This window comes from Tenrec ecaudatus, chromosome 6, assembly GCF_050624435.1.
Source record: "Tenrec ecaudatus isolate mTenEca1 chromosome 6, mTenEca1.hap1, whole genome shotgun sequence".
Classification (NCBI taxonomy): domain Eukaryota; kingdom Metazoa; phylum Chordata; class Mammalia; order Afrosoricida; family Tenrecidae; genus Tenrec; species Tenrec ecaudatus.
The window spans coordinates 69,385,674-69,402,529 of record NC_134535.1 but is presented as its reverse complement, the minus strand read 5'-3'; the positions used below and the strand labels follow the sequence as shown (position 1 = coordinate 69,402,529).

The 16,856-nt window shown below is 39.2% G+C and overlaps 1 protein-coding gene across 1 annotated transcript in view; it reads right to left on the bottom strand.

Moving 5' to 3' along the window:
* The window catches only part of TAFA2 (TAFA chemokine like family member 2), a 154,870-nt gene that overhangs the window by 52,658 nt on the left and 85,356 nt on the right, over positions 1–16,856 (bottom strand). The gene's annotated exons all lie outside the window — the stretch shown is intronic.

The window sequence follows — 16,856 nt, the reverse complement described above, 5'->3', positions numbered from 1 at the left end:
CTCCCACACTAGTGATAGGGATGTAAGATTTAACAGCCACCTGTGTAAAACAGTTGGGCAATTTCTTAGTGTTAATCATAAACCTACCGCTTAGACTAGGTATTCCATTCGTAGGTAGCTTCTCAAAAGAAATGAAAGACTTGTAAATTAATGCTCATCATAGCTTTATTTGTAATAACCAAGAGTTGGAAAACAAATGGCCATCAGGATGTAAATAAGTTAACAGATTGTGTTATAATCACGCATTATAATAGTAATCATGAATGCTATTGATACAAGCAAGAACATGATGCCTTTCTAATAAATGAGCTGAGTGCAAAAACGAAACAAAACAAAAAGAATAAAGTATACGATTTCATTGATACAATGTGCTAACAAATACAAACCAATCTACAATTACAGAAAGAAAACCAGTGCCTGTCTGAGGATGGGTGCGCTAGGGGTGCAGTTGTGAGAGGCAGAAAGGAAGGATTCAATAAAGAAAATTAATTGTGAAATGAGATTTAAGGGAGTTATCGCCATTAAAACTGTGCTTTGATGCCAAAAGTCACAAGTGTTTAGCAGAGTTAAGTCTAGCTATTTATCTTTGTGGTGGATAGATGAGAAATAGTGTGACTTGCCTTATATAGAGTGCTGAGCCATTTCTTACAGCAGCCCCTTGTTTGCAGATTATGGAAGAGCAGTGTGGAATCTTTGTAAATCGGAAATTTACTGACTGCACAGTTAAACATTAATGGATGTGCAGAAAGATATCTAAGCACTAGCAAGAGCATATCTCAAGAGGGCATATTTCATCATGCCTCTCTCTTAAAGTGCTTATAAACCCTCTCTTAGATTATGAGTACCTGAGGGAACAGTGGTGGAGAAGTTAGGCCAGTTACCTTGGATAAATTGGCTCTACTGAGCAAAATTAACTTATCTTGTCACATTGGGTATAGAATGGTGAGTAGAGTTCACACAACATCACATACCAATAATATCTCCACTAGTCTTACGAAGAGAAGCTAATGAATGCTTCACCTGAGCCTTACTGCCAAGTCTACTCGACTGAACAATGCCAACAACAACAAAAATAAATTTCATCCATCAGCTTGCCTGTCAGCCATAGTAGCAGCCATCTGTGAGAAAAGACTTTTGGCCCTTTGGAAAAAAATCAAGGAAAGCTAAAGTGTAAGCATTCTCTAGGGAGTTATGCACTAATGACTCAGAGAAATTAAGTCCCACATAGTCCCAGGACACTGCCCATGGGCATGGGATGTTGGATAGATTTATAGCTGCTGAGTCAGGAAAAGATTTATATAAATTACACAGCAAATTGGCCTAGACTCAGCTGGGCACAAAAGTCTGCAAAATAACCCATAAACCCACAGATGGAGTACTCCATGTAGAAACTTTAGGATCTGGCCAGTTTTCAGCTATCTGACTTCAGCCTCCTGAGTTTTTACATTGGCTCATTTCATTCAATCAGCTCTTTGGCACTGATTTATTTTTAAAGTCGTGTGACGGATGAGAGCAGGTTTCTCTGAATAGGTGATCTCATCTTCCACAAAGTCAAGACCTTTTCATGGCCACAGCAATAACTGAAACGGTATGGCCAATTCTGCAATTAAGGCTGTAGGCACAGGATGGCCAGTGGTCCTTGGGTTTGCTGCAAATTGATTAGACTTGCCTTGCTACCCCCTTTTTTACTCCTTCTCAATGTTTTTCATTTCAAACACGCTAAGCAATGCACTGTATGTCATGATGCAGAATCCGTACATGCATAATCCATGCATAAAATATTTATGATCACGGGCATCAACCAAGTGAATAGAGAATTAACTAGAGATACTGAGACATTATCTCTAAGCAACCCATCACCACCATACTGGTGCTGACTGGCTAAATGATTATGAAGTCAAAGGTTCAATAATATTTACCTTTCTTGTTGGTACTGTTAGCTGTTTTTGAGTCCGTTTTGACCCATGGTGACCGTATACACAAGACAACTAAACACTTCAGGGTCCTGAGTCATCCTGGTAAGCATTCCTATGCCTGAGTCCATAGTTGCAGTCCGAGCGTCAATCTGTCTTGTCCAAGGCCGTCCTCTTTTTGGCTACCGCTGCACTTTACCAAGCACGATGTCCTTCTGCAGCAGCTGCTCTCATCTGACTGCCTATCCAAGATGTGAAGCTAAGTCTTGCCATCTTTGCCTCTCAGGGTGTTCTGGTCATACTTCTTCCAAGACCGATTTGTTTGTCCTTTTGGGTCATGGCATTTTCAATAATCTTTACCGGTGCCACTATTGAAACGCATTGATTCTTCGTCAGTCTTCCTTATTCCATGTCCAACTTTCACATGCATCTGAGGCAATTGAAACTACTCCGGCTTAAGTCAGTCCTCAAAGTAGCATCCTTTCTTTGCAATACTCTGAAGAAGTCTTGGGCAACACATTTCAGTGCAATGTGCCATTTGATCTCTTGACTGCTACTTCCATGGGAATTGATTGTGAATCCAAGCAAGACAAAATCTTTGACAATTTTAAACATTTCTCCAGTTATCACGATGTTACCTATTGGTTCACGTGGTCAGAATTTTGATCTTTACATGGAGATGTCACCCATATTGAAGTTTGCAGCCCTTGATCTTCATGAAAAAGTACTTCAAGTCCTGCTCATTTTCAGCAGCAAGGTTGTGTCATACTTTGCTAATAAGCTTTCCTACCAAATTGATGGTACATCCTTCTTCATAAAAAGCAGCTTCTCCGATGATTTTCTCAGCATTAAACAAGCAGGGCAAAAGGTGCAACCCTGACACACATTTCTGGATTTTAAACCATGAAGTAGTTCCTTGTTCTATTCCTATAATTGCCTCTTGATCCATGTACAAGTTCTGAATAGGCAAAATGAAGTGTTCTGGCATTCCCACTCTTCTCAAGCTTTTCCATGATTTACTGTGCCCCAGCAGCCGCATGCCTTTGCATAGTGAATAAGGCACAAGAAAACACCTTTCTGGTAGTCTCTGCTTTGAGTCAAGAGCCATCTGACATGAGCAATGAAATCCCTTGTTCCATGTCATCTTCTGAATCTGGCCTGGATGTCTAGCAGTTCCCTGTCAATATGCTGGTGCAGTCATTTTTGAATGATCTTCAGCAAAATTTTACTTGCTTGGGATATCAGTGATACTGTTCTATAGTTTAAGCATTCTGTTGGGTTATTTTTCTTTGGAATTAGCACAAATACGGATCTCTTCTATTTAGTTGGCCCAAGTACCTGCCTTCAAAATTTCTTGGCATAAATGAATGTTTCCTGTGCTCGATCAGCTTTTTGAGACATTTCAATTGGTACCCCATCAATTCTTGGAGTCTTGTTTTTGGCTAATGCATCAATGGCACTGGACTTTACTCTGATTATGTGTAATGAACTAATATGTTTTATTATCTCTCTCAATGCTAATTTCATGGACAGCAAAGGATAATGGTTTTCAGCTTGAAAATCACTTCCATGGACAATGTGGTTGATTTTGGGGCAAAAGCCACAAAACCAAACTCACTGCCATTGAGTAGATGCCTGCTCATAGTGGCTCTATGACACAGGTAGAGCCTCTCCATGAAGGTTTCTGAGACTGTAAATCTTTACAGGAAAAGAAATCTCCAAGTTTCTCCCTCAGAACAACTGGTGGTCTCAGAACAACCTTTCAATTAGCAGCCCAACATGGAACCGTGAATGTTCCTACAACTAGGACAATAAGGATATGTGTGCAGTGCGGGGAGGTAAAATTGGACAAGAATTAAGGGTTCAATGGAACCATCAATAACATGGGATGCTCTCCCATATTTGCAGATTACATTGCTATTTGTACCACAAAAATTAAAGCCCAGTAATAAAACAAAGAGATTTACTAAAGTACATGATAAAATTTTAAAGTTCTATAGTAGATAACTGATCATAAAATCTTTCAGGGACAAGAAGGACTTAGTGTAGCTCTCATGCATGCTCAGCACCAAGAATGTTCTTCCACACCTCCCATCACTGCGCCCTGTAACAGTTTGAACAAGAAGCTGCACAACCTACAACCGCCTGAACTCAAAAAATTAGAGATAGACAGGAAACACAGCTTCCTTCATCATCAACTCTACTGGGTCACACAACAACTGACACCAGATCTGCACATGGGCTTTATTACTAACTTGGCATGTGAATACCAGGCAATTTTCATTTTTAAAGTTATGTGGCTATTTACATATATGACCATATACACACAAATATAGATACATATGAAGTCAATCTTATACTTGAATGAGTGAACAGCTTTAGAGCTTGTTTTCAATTCATTTTTTTACTCAAACATAAATAATACTCTGCTTATGGGAGACTGCAACAATGTTTTATTGTTACCAATATAACTATTTGGAAGAATTCAGATAATACATCTTGTTAAACATTGAGGCATTTTCATCAAATCAATTTATCCAAATACACAGGGATTTGGTGCTTGAATGCAGTTCTCTTTGCCCTCTAGTAGATATTAATGTTTCTATTTTTATAGCTTAATATTGCCAAAAACCAATTTAATCACATTTTTCACAAATAAATTTTGTCATTTAAAATGATAAGTAAGTTAATGGATATTTTAAATAAATGATAACAAAAATACATATATAATTTTAATAAAATAAATGGGACTTATGCAGCAAAAGTATTTGACATAATAAAATTAGTAATTTGTCTGGCTCAAATAAGAGTGAAGAAAATCAAAGAAACAAATTACTTCAAAGAACTAATATAACATAGGAACCTCATAACCTGAAACCAAAAGAATTAGATGATGCCCTGCTATCACTACTGACTGCACTGAAAAGGATCACACTAGAACTCCAGGATGAGAAAAAATATAAGCCCTGATAAGAATAATAGTGAAATAACATTCATCATAATAGTAATAATAAAAGACCAGCATTACTGGTTAGATAGAATCTGGTGTATACCCTGAGAGTAATGTCTTCAGAGACCTTTCAGATCTAGAATTGAACCCATACCTTGGCTCAATTTTCAGTCAAACAGATCTTCTAGAAAGATCTATAAGGTGAAAAATAACACTAGGGAGGCTTGTGCTCATCAAAACCACCCACAATTTGAAATAAAAGCGCAACATTTACCCAACGGGACGGTTCCGAAGGCTAGAAAATAAGAAGCAAAGGCAGGTAGCTGAGATGAGTGATGTTATGTTGTGAGGAGTCAAGTCGATAATCCGAAATACGATATGTAGGAATTGCTGACTGGAAAACTGGTTTCCTCTGAAAACCATCACCAAAATCACAATAAAAAGTTACAAAAACACAAATGAGTAAAAAACCCAAATTTGCGATTTGAAGAAGATAGTGTTAGCTATGTGGTTCTTGTTGCTAAGTGATGTCTTCTAGTGGATTCTGAGCCCCAGGGGCCTTATGCACAAAGAAGGAAACTGTGTCCATTCAGGAGCCAGCGTGCCTATTGCTGTTCTGTGCAAGTCCATTGTTCCAGCCACAGTTTCCACCCATTTCCCTGAGGGTCTTCCTTGTTTTTGATGACCAAGCATGAGATCCCTTTCCACGGCCTAGTTTCCTGCTGTCCAAAGTATATGACAGGGAGTGTCACCATCCCCACTTCCAAGGAGCATTCTGGATCTACTTCTTCCAAGGTGTAGTTGTTTGTTTTGGGGGCACATGTTCTTATGACATTTACCCAAAGTCTTGGAAAATAGCTTTTCTACTAGCCAGGTATCGTCTTAGTCATCTTTATATAAGGTAGTTCTTCGGATTGTATCCACTACCCTAAATTATTAGCAATAATCTTAAGTGGAAAAATCTATATTCAATTTTTAAATTTGATGAACAAAGAATTGCCTAACTGGAAACTTGCATTTTGAGAAAAATTGGAAAGTTATCTGCAAATTATATTTATTGGCTAGACGTGACAGGCAAGAAACTTGGATCCAATTGCTAAATGAAGAAGATGAAAGGACTTTACTGGAGCACACTGAATTAGGGCTAACAGACAATTACTCTGGGAGAAATCATCAAGCATCTTGAAAAGTGGGTCAAGTAATCAGAAACAAGATAAAGAGAAGACCCGGGAAATCATTGGCTGAAATGGTGAAATCTGTGACGTTTCCGGAAAGCAGAGGTCATGAGCAATGATAAGAACTCCAAAAGCAGAATTTCAGAGAGGGCAGAAAGGAACAGCAACAGAGAAAGGGGCAGGATAATGCCATCTTGCAGAAATGAGTGGAAGGCAGATTCTGGAAGGGCTTGTGGCTAACCATGTCAAATGTTTCCCATCTGGGAAAAAGGAGAAAAAAAACTCACAACTGTGTTGACCTTTCCATGTGGAAGAAAAGAGATAACGTTAATGAGAGGCCCTTTACCATCGTCTCCGTGTCCGGCACTGGAAAAGCAGCAAGTCTGCTGTCGTGCACATCAGTGATGCGGAATGTCTCCAAGGGCTCTCTGGGCTTGTTATTTCCAGGGCCAGGGAGCTCCGTGTGTGTAGTGCAAGATGCTTCACACTCCGCAGCTCGGAGAGTTGCAAAATAACATATTCTATTATTAAAGCATGTGTAGCATAAACAAAATAATTATTTCATATTTATTTCCCCACAGTACATATATCTGACTTATATTTTCGTAGAATATATAAGATGAATAGATGAGAATAAATATATATTAAATAAATTCTGAGGCGTATCAGTGAGCATTCCCTCAAACTGTTGCCTCTGCTCTAATGTCCTGAATCCTATTAGTTCACATCCCTGACGAGGGAGGAGTTGCCGTGGAACTGCGACTCTGTCATGTCATAGAAGAATTACTGAAGACAGAGCTATAATATTAGCTTCCCAGAAAACAAGCAATATTTGAGTTCATAGGGGGGATCTCATCCAGTCTGCAACTTTGTCTCTAGCTTTATTCTTAATGTCTATAACTTTGACATAGACTACAAAAGAACTTTCTATGATTAAAAACAGGAGTTCCCAAGAGTTTGGTATTATAAACCATAGAACTAACAACTCTTTAATACTCATAGTAAGTCTCTAACAATGGTAGTTTTGTTAACCTCATAGTTATTCATGCAGCAAATAGAAGCAGCAGAGTTCTGTTATTTGGTTCAGTTTCATCAGATTCAAGTAACATTGAAGTTCTTTTGCGAACTAGTGTCAGTTCACAGATCTCATCAAAGTGAAGACACTAATAGAATGGGATTTCCATAATTTAAATTTTAAAACTGACTCACATTTCCTATTTGTAAGCTACCAGCATTGAACAAAGAATTGGGCTAAAAGTGCCCAAGTCACTGTGAATGTGGCTGCCATCAGTCATAAGCATTCATAAAAACACTTGTCAAGAAGCTTCTGTTAATGAAGGCATCATGCTTTCATTACTATATATATTCAATATATATTTAGTATATATTGCCTCCTTCTCAACACCTGAAATTCAAAGACTTGAATTGGCTCAGTGGGTACTCTGCATGATCCCCATGAAGAGATGAGAGGAGAGTGATAGTTTGCCTAGTTGTTCCTCATGAGATTAGGCTAATATGACCCAAGCAGAACAATCTCACCGCCATTCAGTAGATTCTGACTCATAGTGACCCGATAGGACAGAGTAGAACTGTCTTTGTGGGTTTTCAAGACTAATTATTTTCTTTTTCAATGAGAGGAGAAAACCTCATCTTTCTCCCTCAGAGTGGTTAGTGGTTTCAAACTGTTGACCTTGCAGTTAGCCCCAGGAAATGAATTATTGTCAAGTTTGGAGCAGAAACTGAATCAAGAACTGCAAACTGTATTATGTTTCTAGGTGCCATTTACAGATGTATTGGATCCAACATTGTTGGGCCCGGTAAGGTCCTATACAACAAGCTCCCACACCTACTCTGTGACACTAATATGTTTTGTGTACTCCCCGGGTCCCATTGTTCAAAATGGTTTACACTCACTACCTCCTTTATCTAGTGACGAAGCCTGGGCTTTCTACTCCTGTAAAGAGTTATGGCCTCGGAAAGCCAGATGGAAGCTCCATATTACCGAGTAGGGTTGGTATGTGATGGCTTTGACTCGATGGCATTAAGAGAGACTTCATTTCATTTCATAGCAACCCTTTGCATCAATACTTATTATTCTCATTTTAAATGAACAAACTGAGGCACAGAAAGCTACACAAGCAAATTACTTAAGATCATAAAGGTTATTATTAGATCTAGATACAAGTTTGGAATTTTTCAAATATCTGTGGTATTTGAAAGTTGCCTGCAATATTCTTATTCTGACAGCTTTCATATTTCTACATAAAAATGGCCTAAAATATTAAAAGAGCAAGGCAAACTTTACAGTGCAGATTCATGTGCCACTAAATGACAAATTTTAAAAGCAGTTATTATATAGCATGGATGCTAATATTATCAGGTGATAAATGTTTGTAAAACTCTTTTTTCATTTCAACATTCTTCATATGTGCAATTCAGTGGCATCAATTGTAGTTTTCACGCTGTGCATCTGTAACCACTATCCACCTTAAACTGTCTCCATCACCAGTAACAGTAGCTTAGTGTCTCCAAAACACAACAGTCCCCTTACCAACACCCTTCCACCAGCCTTGGCAACTACAAATAAACTTAGGTCCTCATGCTGTTGTTTTTGCTGTTGTGTGTTATTGCATTGATTCCAACTCAAAAGGATCTTATATGCCAAAAGTAAGCTTTTTTAAAATGAAATTTGCTTTCTTGGTTTTTTTTTTTAAATTAGACCCTATTTTTCAATTGTTCACAGTGTTATTGATAATAACATACATATGCCATTCAAAGGTTTGAACATACAAAAAGAGTGTGTAATCACCACCACAATCAATTGTGAAACATTTTCTTCATTCTTGTACTCATTACTATTAGCTCCTCATTTACCCCCAACCTCTTCTGCCATACTTCTAAGAAATTAGTAATCCAGTTACTGCCTCTCCATATCCAGGATTTCATATAAAAATATATCCCCAAAATCAACAACAATAACAAAATACAACATTTAAAAATTCTGAGAAACCTCAAAAAGAAAGCAGAAAGTAGCAACAACTAGAGCAGATATTAAGTGGGTCAAAACAGAGAACAAACGATAAAGTGATAAATTGTAACCAAATTGCATCCACAATAATCCACTTTCCAAATGTACTCTGTGTGATAGGAAGATTATTCACATTGCTTCTCAATGGTCAGAAGGGATTCCCCAGAGGTACAGTCCACACGCAGACACTGTACATGGATTTTGGGGTTTCACTCTCAACCGCATCGGCTGTAATGTTTATGGGTACAAAGCACCAGGTCTTTTCTCTGGCAGAGCAGCTGCTGGGTTTAACCCACCGACACTTTGATGAGCAGCCAAGCTCTTAAGCACGGTGTCACCGGACTCCTCTAGATCTGTATACAGTTGCTTATCATAGATAATTTAGATAAGTAGAGTCTTTCAATATTTGTCCTTTTGTCATGGCATTGGTCTTATGATTCTTCACACATTATTAATAATTCGATTCCAACTATGGGACGGATTGCCTTAAGAAAAGTTAATCAGTATTGAAATTTAAGCCAGAATGGATACTTCTTATAAATGAGGATGATAAGGACTCATCTTGTGGACTTTGGACACACTATCAGGATGGACTGGAAATCATGGAGGACATCATGCATGGTCAAACAGAGGTCCAGCACAAAAAGAAAGAAACACGGCCATCAAGATGAACTGACACAATGGCGGCAACTGTGGGCTTAGACACAGGGAGAGTGATACAGATGGTGTGTGGACAGGCCGTGTTTGCTTTTTGAGACATACGGTCACAGTGAGTCAAAGCCAAAGCAGCAGCACATACTAACAACAAAAAAGTCAATTAAATATCATTTGTTAAAACACTTCAGCAACCAGAAGTTCTAAGAGTTGGCTGCTACAACCTCGGGAACTTGTATCCTGTAGATATTTTTCAACTTGCCTCATTCATGATTGATGTGTGGAAATTCCCAATTTTAATTCAAAGGGTTAAATTTTAATAGTCAGCTTCTAATTACTAGGTTTAGAATTTTTATGTTAGTAAAGGATGCATTTAAAGTACATTTTGAATTTTTGCTAAATGAAGGTCTTCAAAAAGTTCAGGGAAAAATGGAATTCAACGATAATGAAAATTTTCCACAAAATATTAAAGCCCTTTAAACACATACAGTAGGATTTATATCCATAGTCCAAATGTCAATTGTTCATAATCCAATTTAATATGTATTATGGGGACTATCATCACTATAGCACCATCATGTTAACAAACTCCTTTTTTTAAATCACCTTACTGGGGGCTCATACAACTCGTATCACAATTCATACATCCATACGTCCATACATCCATGTGTCAAACACATTTGTACATATGTTGCCATCATCATTCTCAAAACATTTGCTTTCTACTTGACCCCTTGGTATCAGCTCCTCATTTTCCCCTCCGTCCCAGCTACCCCCTCCCTCACAAACCCTTGATAATTTATAAATTATTATTATTTTGTCATATCTTACACCATCTGACATCTCCCTTTACCCACTTCCCTGTCCATATCCCAGGAGGAAATTATATGTAGATCCTTGTAATCTGTTCCCCCTTTCTTCCTCACCTTCCCACTACCCTCCCAGTATCACCACTCTCACCACTGGTCCTGAGGGATTCATTTGTCCTGGAGTCCCTGTGTTTCCAGTTCCTATCTGTACCAGTGTACATTCTCTGGTCTAGCCAGATTTGTAAGGTAGAAAGAATAGGGATCATGATAGTGGGAGGGAGGAGAAAGCATTCAAGAACTAGAGGAAAACTGTATGTTTCATCATTGCTACACTGCACCCTGACTGGTTCATCTCCTCCCTGAGACCCTTCTGCCAAGGGGATGTCCAGTTTCCCACGGATGGCCCCTGGGTACCCACTCCTCACTCCTCCTCATTCACAATGCTATGATTTTTTGGGGGGGGGGGTGGTCTTTGATGACTGATACCTGATCCCTTCGGCACCTTGTGATCTTACACGCTGGTGTGCTTCTTCCATGTGGGCTTTGTTGTTTCTCAGCTAGATGGCCCCTTGTTGATCTTCAAGCCTATAGGACCTCAGATTCTATATCTTTTGACAGCCGGGCACCTTCAGCTTTCTTCACCACTTTTACTTATGTACTTGCTTTGTCTTTGGTGATCGTGTTGGTGTAAGCTGGTGTGCTTCTTCCATGTGGCCTTTGTTGTTTCTTAGCTAGATGGCCACCTGTTTATCTTCAGGTCTTTAAGACTTCAGATGCTATATCTTTTGATAGCTAGGCACAATCAGCTTTCTTCACCACATTTGCTTGTGTACCCATTTTCTTCAGCTCTTCAGTGATCGTGCCAGGAAGGTGTGCATCTCAGACTACCAAATTGTTAGAACAAAGTGTTCTTGTGTTGAGGGAGTATTTGAGCAGGGGCCCACTATCCATCTGCTTCCTTAATAGTAAACCTATAAATATATGTACCTAGATCTATTTCCCCCTCATCGTATATAAATATATTTACATCTGTATATGCCTGTATTTAGATCTCTATAATTGCTCTTTGCCTCCTAGTTCTTTCCTCTATTTCTTGTGCTTTCCTCTTTTCCCACAATCATGTTCAGCCTTCATTTGGGCCTTAGGAATTCCTCTTAGTTACATTCTCCTAGATCTAACCCTGTCAGGCCTCCTACACCCTCCTTGCCACTGATTTTGGATCACTTGTCATTCCCCTGTCCCTGGGTTTGTTAACATCGACTTCCTTTCCCCCGCCTCGCCTTCTCCCATGTCCCCCGGAACTGTCATCCCATTGTTCTCTCTTCTAGCTTGAGGTAAAAAAAAAACCCTCCAAATTATTAGAGCTATTTATGAGGGAATTGGGACAAACCTGATAACCTTGGCACAGGGATTACATAGGCTATCGGAAATTGGGAAAGACACAAACACAGAGGAGGCACAAAATGACCAGTGGGATATACTAAAGATAAAACACTTTTGTACATTAAAAGAATTCGCCAAGAGACCACAGAATTGGAAAACACTTAGCAATGACGCATCAGACAAACACCTTATTACTACAATCTATAATACTCTGAAAAAAATACTCTGCTAGCCTACAACAAGAAAAAAAAGTGTCCACTCAGAAGGTGGGCAAAGGACCTAAGCAAGAGTTCCTCTAGGGCAGAAATCCAAATGGCCATTAATGTATGAGATAATGCTCCAGATCTCTAGCCATAAGAGAAATTCAAACTAAAACAACTATGAGCTACCACCTAATATCCTCAAAGATAGCCCAATTCAAGAAATCAGAAAGAAATATGTGTTAGAGGGGATGTGAAGAGATAGGAACTCTTGTCCACTGCTGGTGGACCTGTAGTTATGTACAGCCATTATGGAAATTGATTTGGCGATATCTAAAACAATTTAAAACTGAGCTATCATATGACCCAGCAATCCCCCTACTGGGCATCTACCCAGAAGAGACGAAAAACAAACCACGGCCAGACATCTGTGCCCAATGTTCATCGCAGCACAGTTTACAATTGCAAGGAGTTGGAAACAGCCCAAATTTCCATCAAGATTAAAAAATTCTGATACATACATACAATGGAGAATTACGCATGCCTAAAAAACAGTGATGAATGCATGAAGCACACCGCCGCATAGGAAGAACTGGAGGAAATTAGTCTAAGGGAAGCCAAGTCAAAAGGATAAGTACTACATGAGTCCACTGAAGTAAGCTCAAAAAATTCAAAAGGGGCATAGGGAAGAAGCTACTGTATACATACGTCCCTGGGGTGAGGTCCAGGTAATCTTTCAGAGGCCAGACTAAACTCAGGGATTCATATGGTAGCCCACTAAAAAAGGAGGTGGGGAAAGACATGGGTAGCCGTGGGCATAGGGCACTCACCCACACAGGGGGAGGGTATTGATTGTGTCTCCACAGGGAAGGAGGGACCAGACTTCAACCCGGTGCTCCAAGACAAGAATACAACACATTGACAAGAATCAGGGAACTGATAGAGAGGTGTGAGGGGCCGGCCCCATTACCAACTAAGTGAACAGCACCACCCTCCCTCTTCCCCCACTGAAGAATTCACTTCAGAGGACAGCACTGAAGCTACAGCTCAAGAAGAGGGACTTGTCTGATCAGAGCACACAGGAGCCAACGGGAGGGGAAAGGGATGTGTGGGCGGGGGGGGTGGGGGAGAGTGAAGCACATCGGGGCTCACCAAACCCTGAAGACAATATTTCTGATCAGACAACAATGCACAGGGACGATCACAGGGCCGGCCCCACCATGGGACATAGCGTTCCTCATTGACCCATAGCGCCATTGGGGACAACACTAGAGACACAGGGTGGGAATTGTGCCCGCCCTGACCCCACTATGCTGAAGCCAGCCTCGGCAGAGCAGAAGGGGAGCAGAGCAATGAAGTCCCCACTGATAGATGTGAGGCCAGGGCACGGCACCCCATCAGACTCACCTGGAAAGCACTCGTGAAGGACAATAAATAGACCCTGAACTATTTATAGGCGGGGGGGGGGGGTTGTGTGTGTGTGGTGTTGTTGTAGCTCTTGTTTTACTTTCTATTGTTGCTTCATTTTACTCAGTTTTGTGATGGTGCATAGCATGTCTACCTGGAAGGAACAGGCAGGATAAACTCCTTTTACCAGGATATGTCTGTCAAGATGCTTACACAATGCGTCTGAAATGTTTTTCAAAATTAAGACATGCCCACAGGTGTGAGAATTTTATTTGGTAGAATAAGATGTATTTAGAAATATACTTAAATTTACTTTCTAAAATACAGAAATACCAATAAACAGAATGTATTAATATATTTTAATATATCAATAAATTTATAGACCCCGGAATTGGCTGTGATTTCACCCTAAAATTCTAATAGTTTTATGTAATTTAAACAGAGTGTCAATGTGTTTCAGTGATTACAGAGTTTTCTCTGTAAATGATCATCTTTGTAAAAATAAATATATTAAAATGTCTATTATTATATCCATAACACATTGTAGGAACCACAAATATATTTAATCACTAGAATCTTCAGTTAAAACACATTGAGGAAAAAAAGAAAGGTAACAAAAACCATTGGGCTACGTGGTTTGAGATTGACGATACCTGGTACACTCCACATTGCTGTGCTGGCCAAGAACGTTGTGAGATTTTTACTCTTGCATTTTATACTTTTGTATAAATTAGAAAACAGGCGAGCAAAGTGCGTGTGTGTGTGTGTGTGATACTGACATTTGTGGTCAAGTCAGTTCTGCCTCATGGCAAGCTCATGTATGCCAGAATACAACTGAGCCATAGCGTTTTTAATGGGTGATTTTTCATAATGAGACCCCTCCAGGTCTTTCTTCCAAACATGCGGTTCATAATCTATTTTCAAGACAAGGGGACTTAATATGTGTGTGACAATAATTTCTTTGAGAATTTTACTTCTTAGTTTTTATAAGGGAATCCTTTTTTTTTTTTCTAAAGGAAAACTGACTTTTACCTCTGGTCAAGGGTAGGAAAACTTATTACATGACTTGTTTGGCTCTACTTCTTGCCAGTCCCATCACACACAAAGGAGCAAGTCTTCCTCAACCCAACCAAACTAAACCAAAGCAAAGCACTGTCATCACATCCTGAGGCACAGTGGCCTACAGCACAGTGACTTGCAGCTGGAGCTCGTCAGTGTCTCACGGTGGGGCGTGCAAGTGGTGATGGCTATGTGATTGCCCATGCTCCCAATGCTCTCTACGGACGTAATGGCCGCTGCTGAAAGAGTAACCGAGTCTATCGGGAAGTCACATTTTATTTCCCATCATCTTTGCCTCTGAACAAAGGCTCCTGTTTTCAAAAATAAAATCCCTATGATGAAGTTCAGAAGCCAGGAAGATTTAGGAAATAAGGAATTAGTGATGTTATATTGAAGGGATAGTAATCAATGACTTGAAAAATATCCAGATGAGTGGTGAAATGGAAAAACCAATTTGCTCTGTAAGTCTTCCCCCCATTTATAATATCAAGCCTTAATGAATAAATATGGCTTTCGTCTTCCCTTAAAAATTAATTTACAAATTTTCACATGTACTGTGTAACAACACTGTTCTTCAGAATAAATCCTACTCAACATTTTAAGACAGTATGCCTCTTTCATTTTCATTGTACAAAATTTATTCTCAACTTCATAAAATGAATCTACTCATTCCCTAATGGGGAAAAGAGTTTTAAAGATAGCCTCACCATTACTTTGTTGTTGTTGTTTAATATGCAACTTTAGATTGTGATTTTATTTATAGATATTTGCACTTACATGTAAGTACACTTGTAGTTATCTACAACCTCAGGTAAAGGAGAGCCATGCTGGAAATCAAGAGTAGATTAGCAGTATTGTTTCACAAAACATGACTCCTGCTGCTTATAGTGGATAATCATGTGGCCAGTGAATAAAAAGTATATTAAGAAATCACTTAGAATAAAGCAAGTTTATAAGCCCATTGTTCATTCAACTAGGAAGTGTTCATATGTAAAGCACAGTGATATTCAAGGACCCTAAGAAATAAAAATATGTAAAGGACATGAACCAGGACATGGACATATTAAAAATGAGTTGGGAACATAAAGCCTGGGCAAAAATAACTATAAAATTATAGCATTTGGTAAATGACATGAAAATATTATAGGATGTTATTAGAACGGAGATTGGGTTACTTTTGCTAGGAGGAGATTAAATGTAACCTACTTTACATTGAAACAGTACTTATTTTGGCCCTTCATGGATGGATAGAATTCCACAGAGAAGAGGTTGTGAAAAAAATTCTTTCAAGTGAAGGCATAAATTGTTATAGTTGTTAGGTGCTATTGAATGGTGTTAGACTCGCAGTGACTGCCTGTGTTAGAACAGAACACTTCCATAGGGTTTTCTAGGCTAGCGGCTCTCAACCTGTGGGTCATGACCCCTTTGAGGGTCGAAGGATCCTCTCACAGGGTCACTTAAGACCACTTGCAAACACATATTTCCGATGGTCTTAGGAACTGAGACACTGCCCTTCTACCTGACACCTCATTTGCACTTGCCAGAAGCCCATTCACAGTCAAAGCTGAAGATGTTTCTGAGACAGCACAAGAGGAGTTCATTGAACTTATAAACAGCGATGCAGTGAGAACTGATTTCTCTAGAATGCCAGTTACAAAATTCTGGATCGAGTGTTTGCAGTCATATCCTGTTCTGTCTGAGACTGCTGTGCCTTCTTCTTCCATTTCCCACAACATATCTTTGTGAAACAGGGTTTTCCAGCTTGTTGCTTATCAAGCCCAAAACAGAAGTGGATTTGTTGTGGAAGATGATCTTTGTTGTGCTCTTGCAAAGGCTGTCCTGTGAATTTCGGGTCTGGTGAGAAAGCTATCTCAACCTTTGCACTGACATTGGCTTTTTACTCATACTGTCACAAAATGTAGCGATATAGTTTACTGTGGTTATATTAAGACTGTTACCCATGCTTCAAGACATTTCACTTATTTGTCATTAGAAATAAATATTTCACAATATAGAATTATATATTGTTTTGTGATTACTCACTATCCTTTAATTAGGTTCAATTTGTAACAATTAAAATACACCCTGCATATCAGATGTTTACATTATGATTCATAACAGTAGAAAATTACAGTTACAAAGTAGCAACGAAAATAATTTTATAGTTGGGGGGTCACCACAACATGAGGAACTGTATGAAAGGTTCACAGCATTAGGAAGGTTGAGAAGCACTGTTCTAGGCTCTAGTAATCTTTACTGGGAAAAATCATCAGATCTT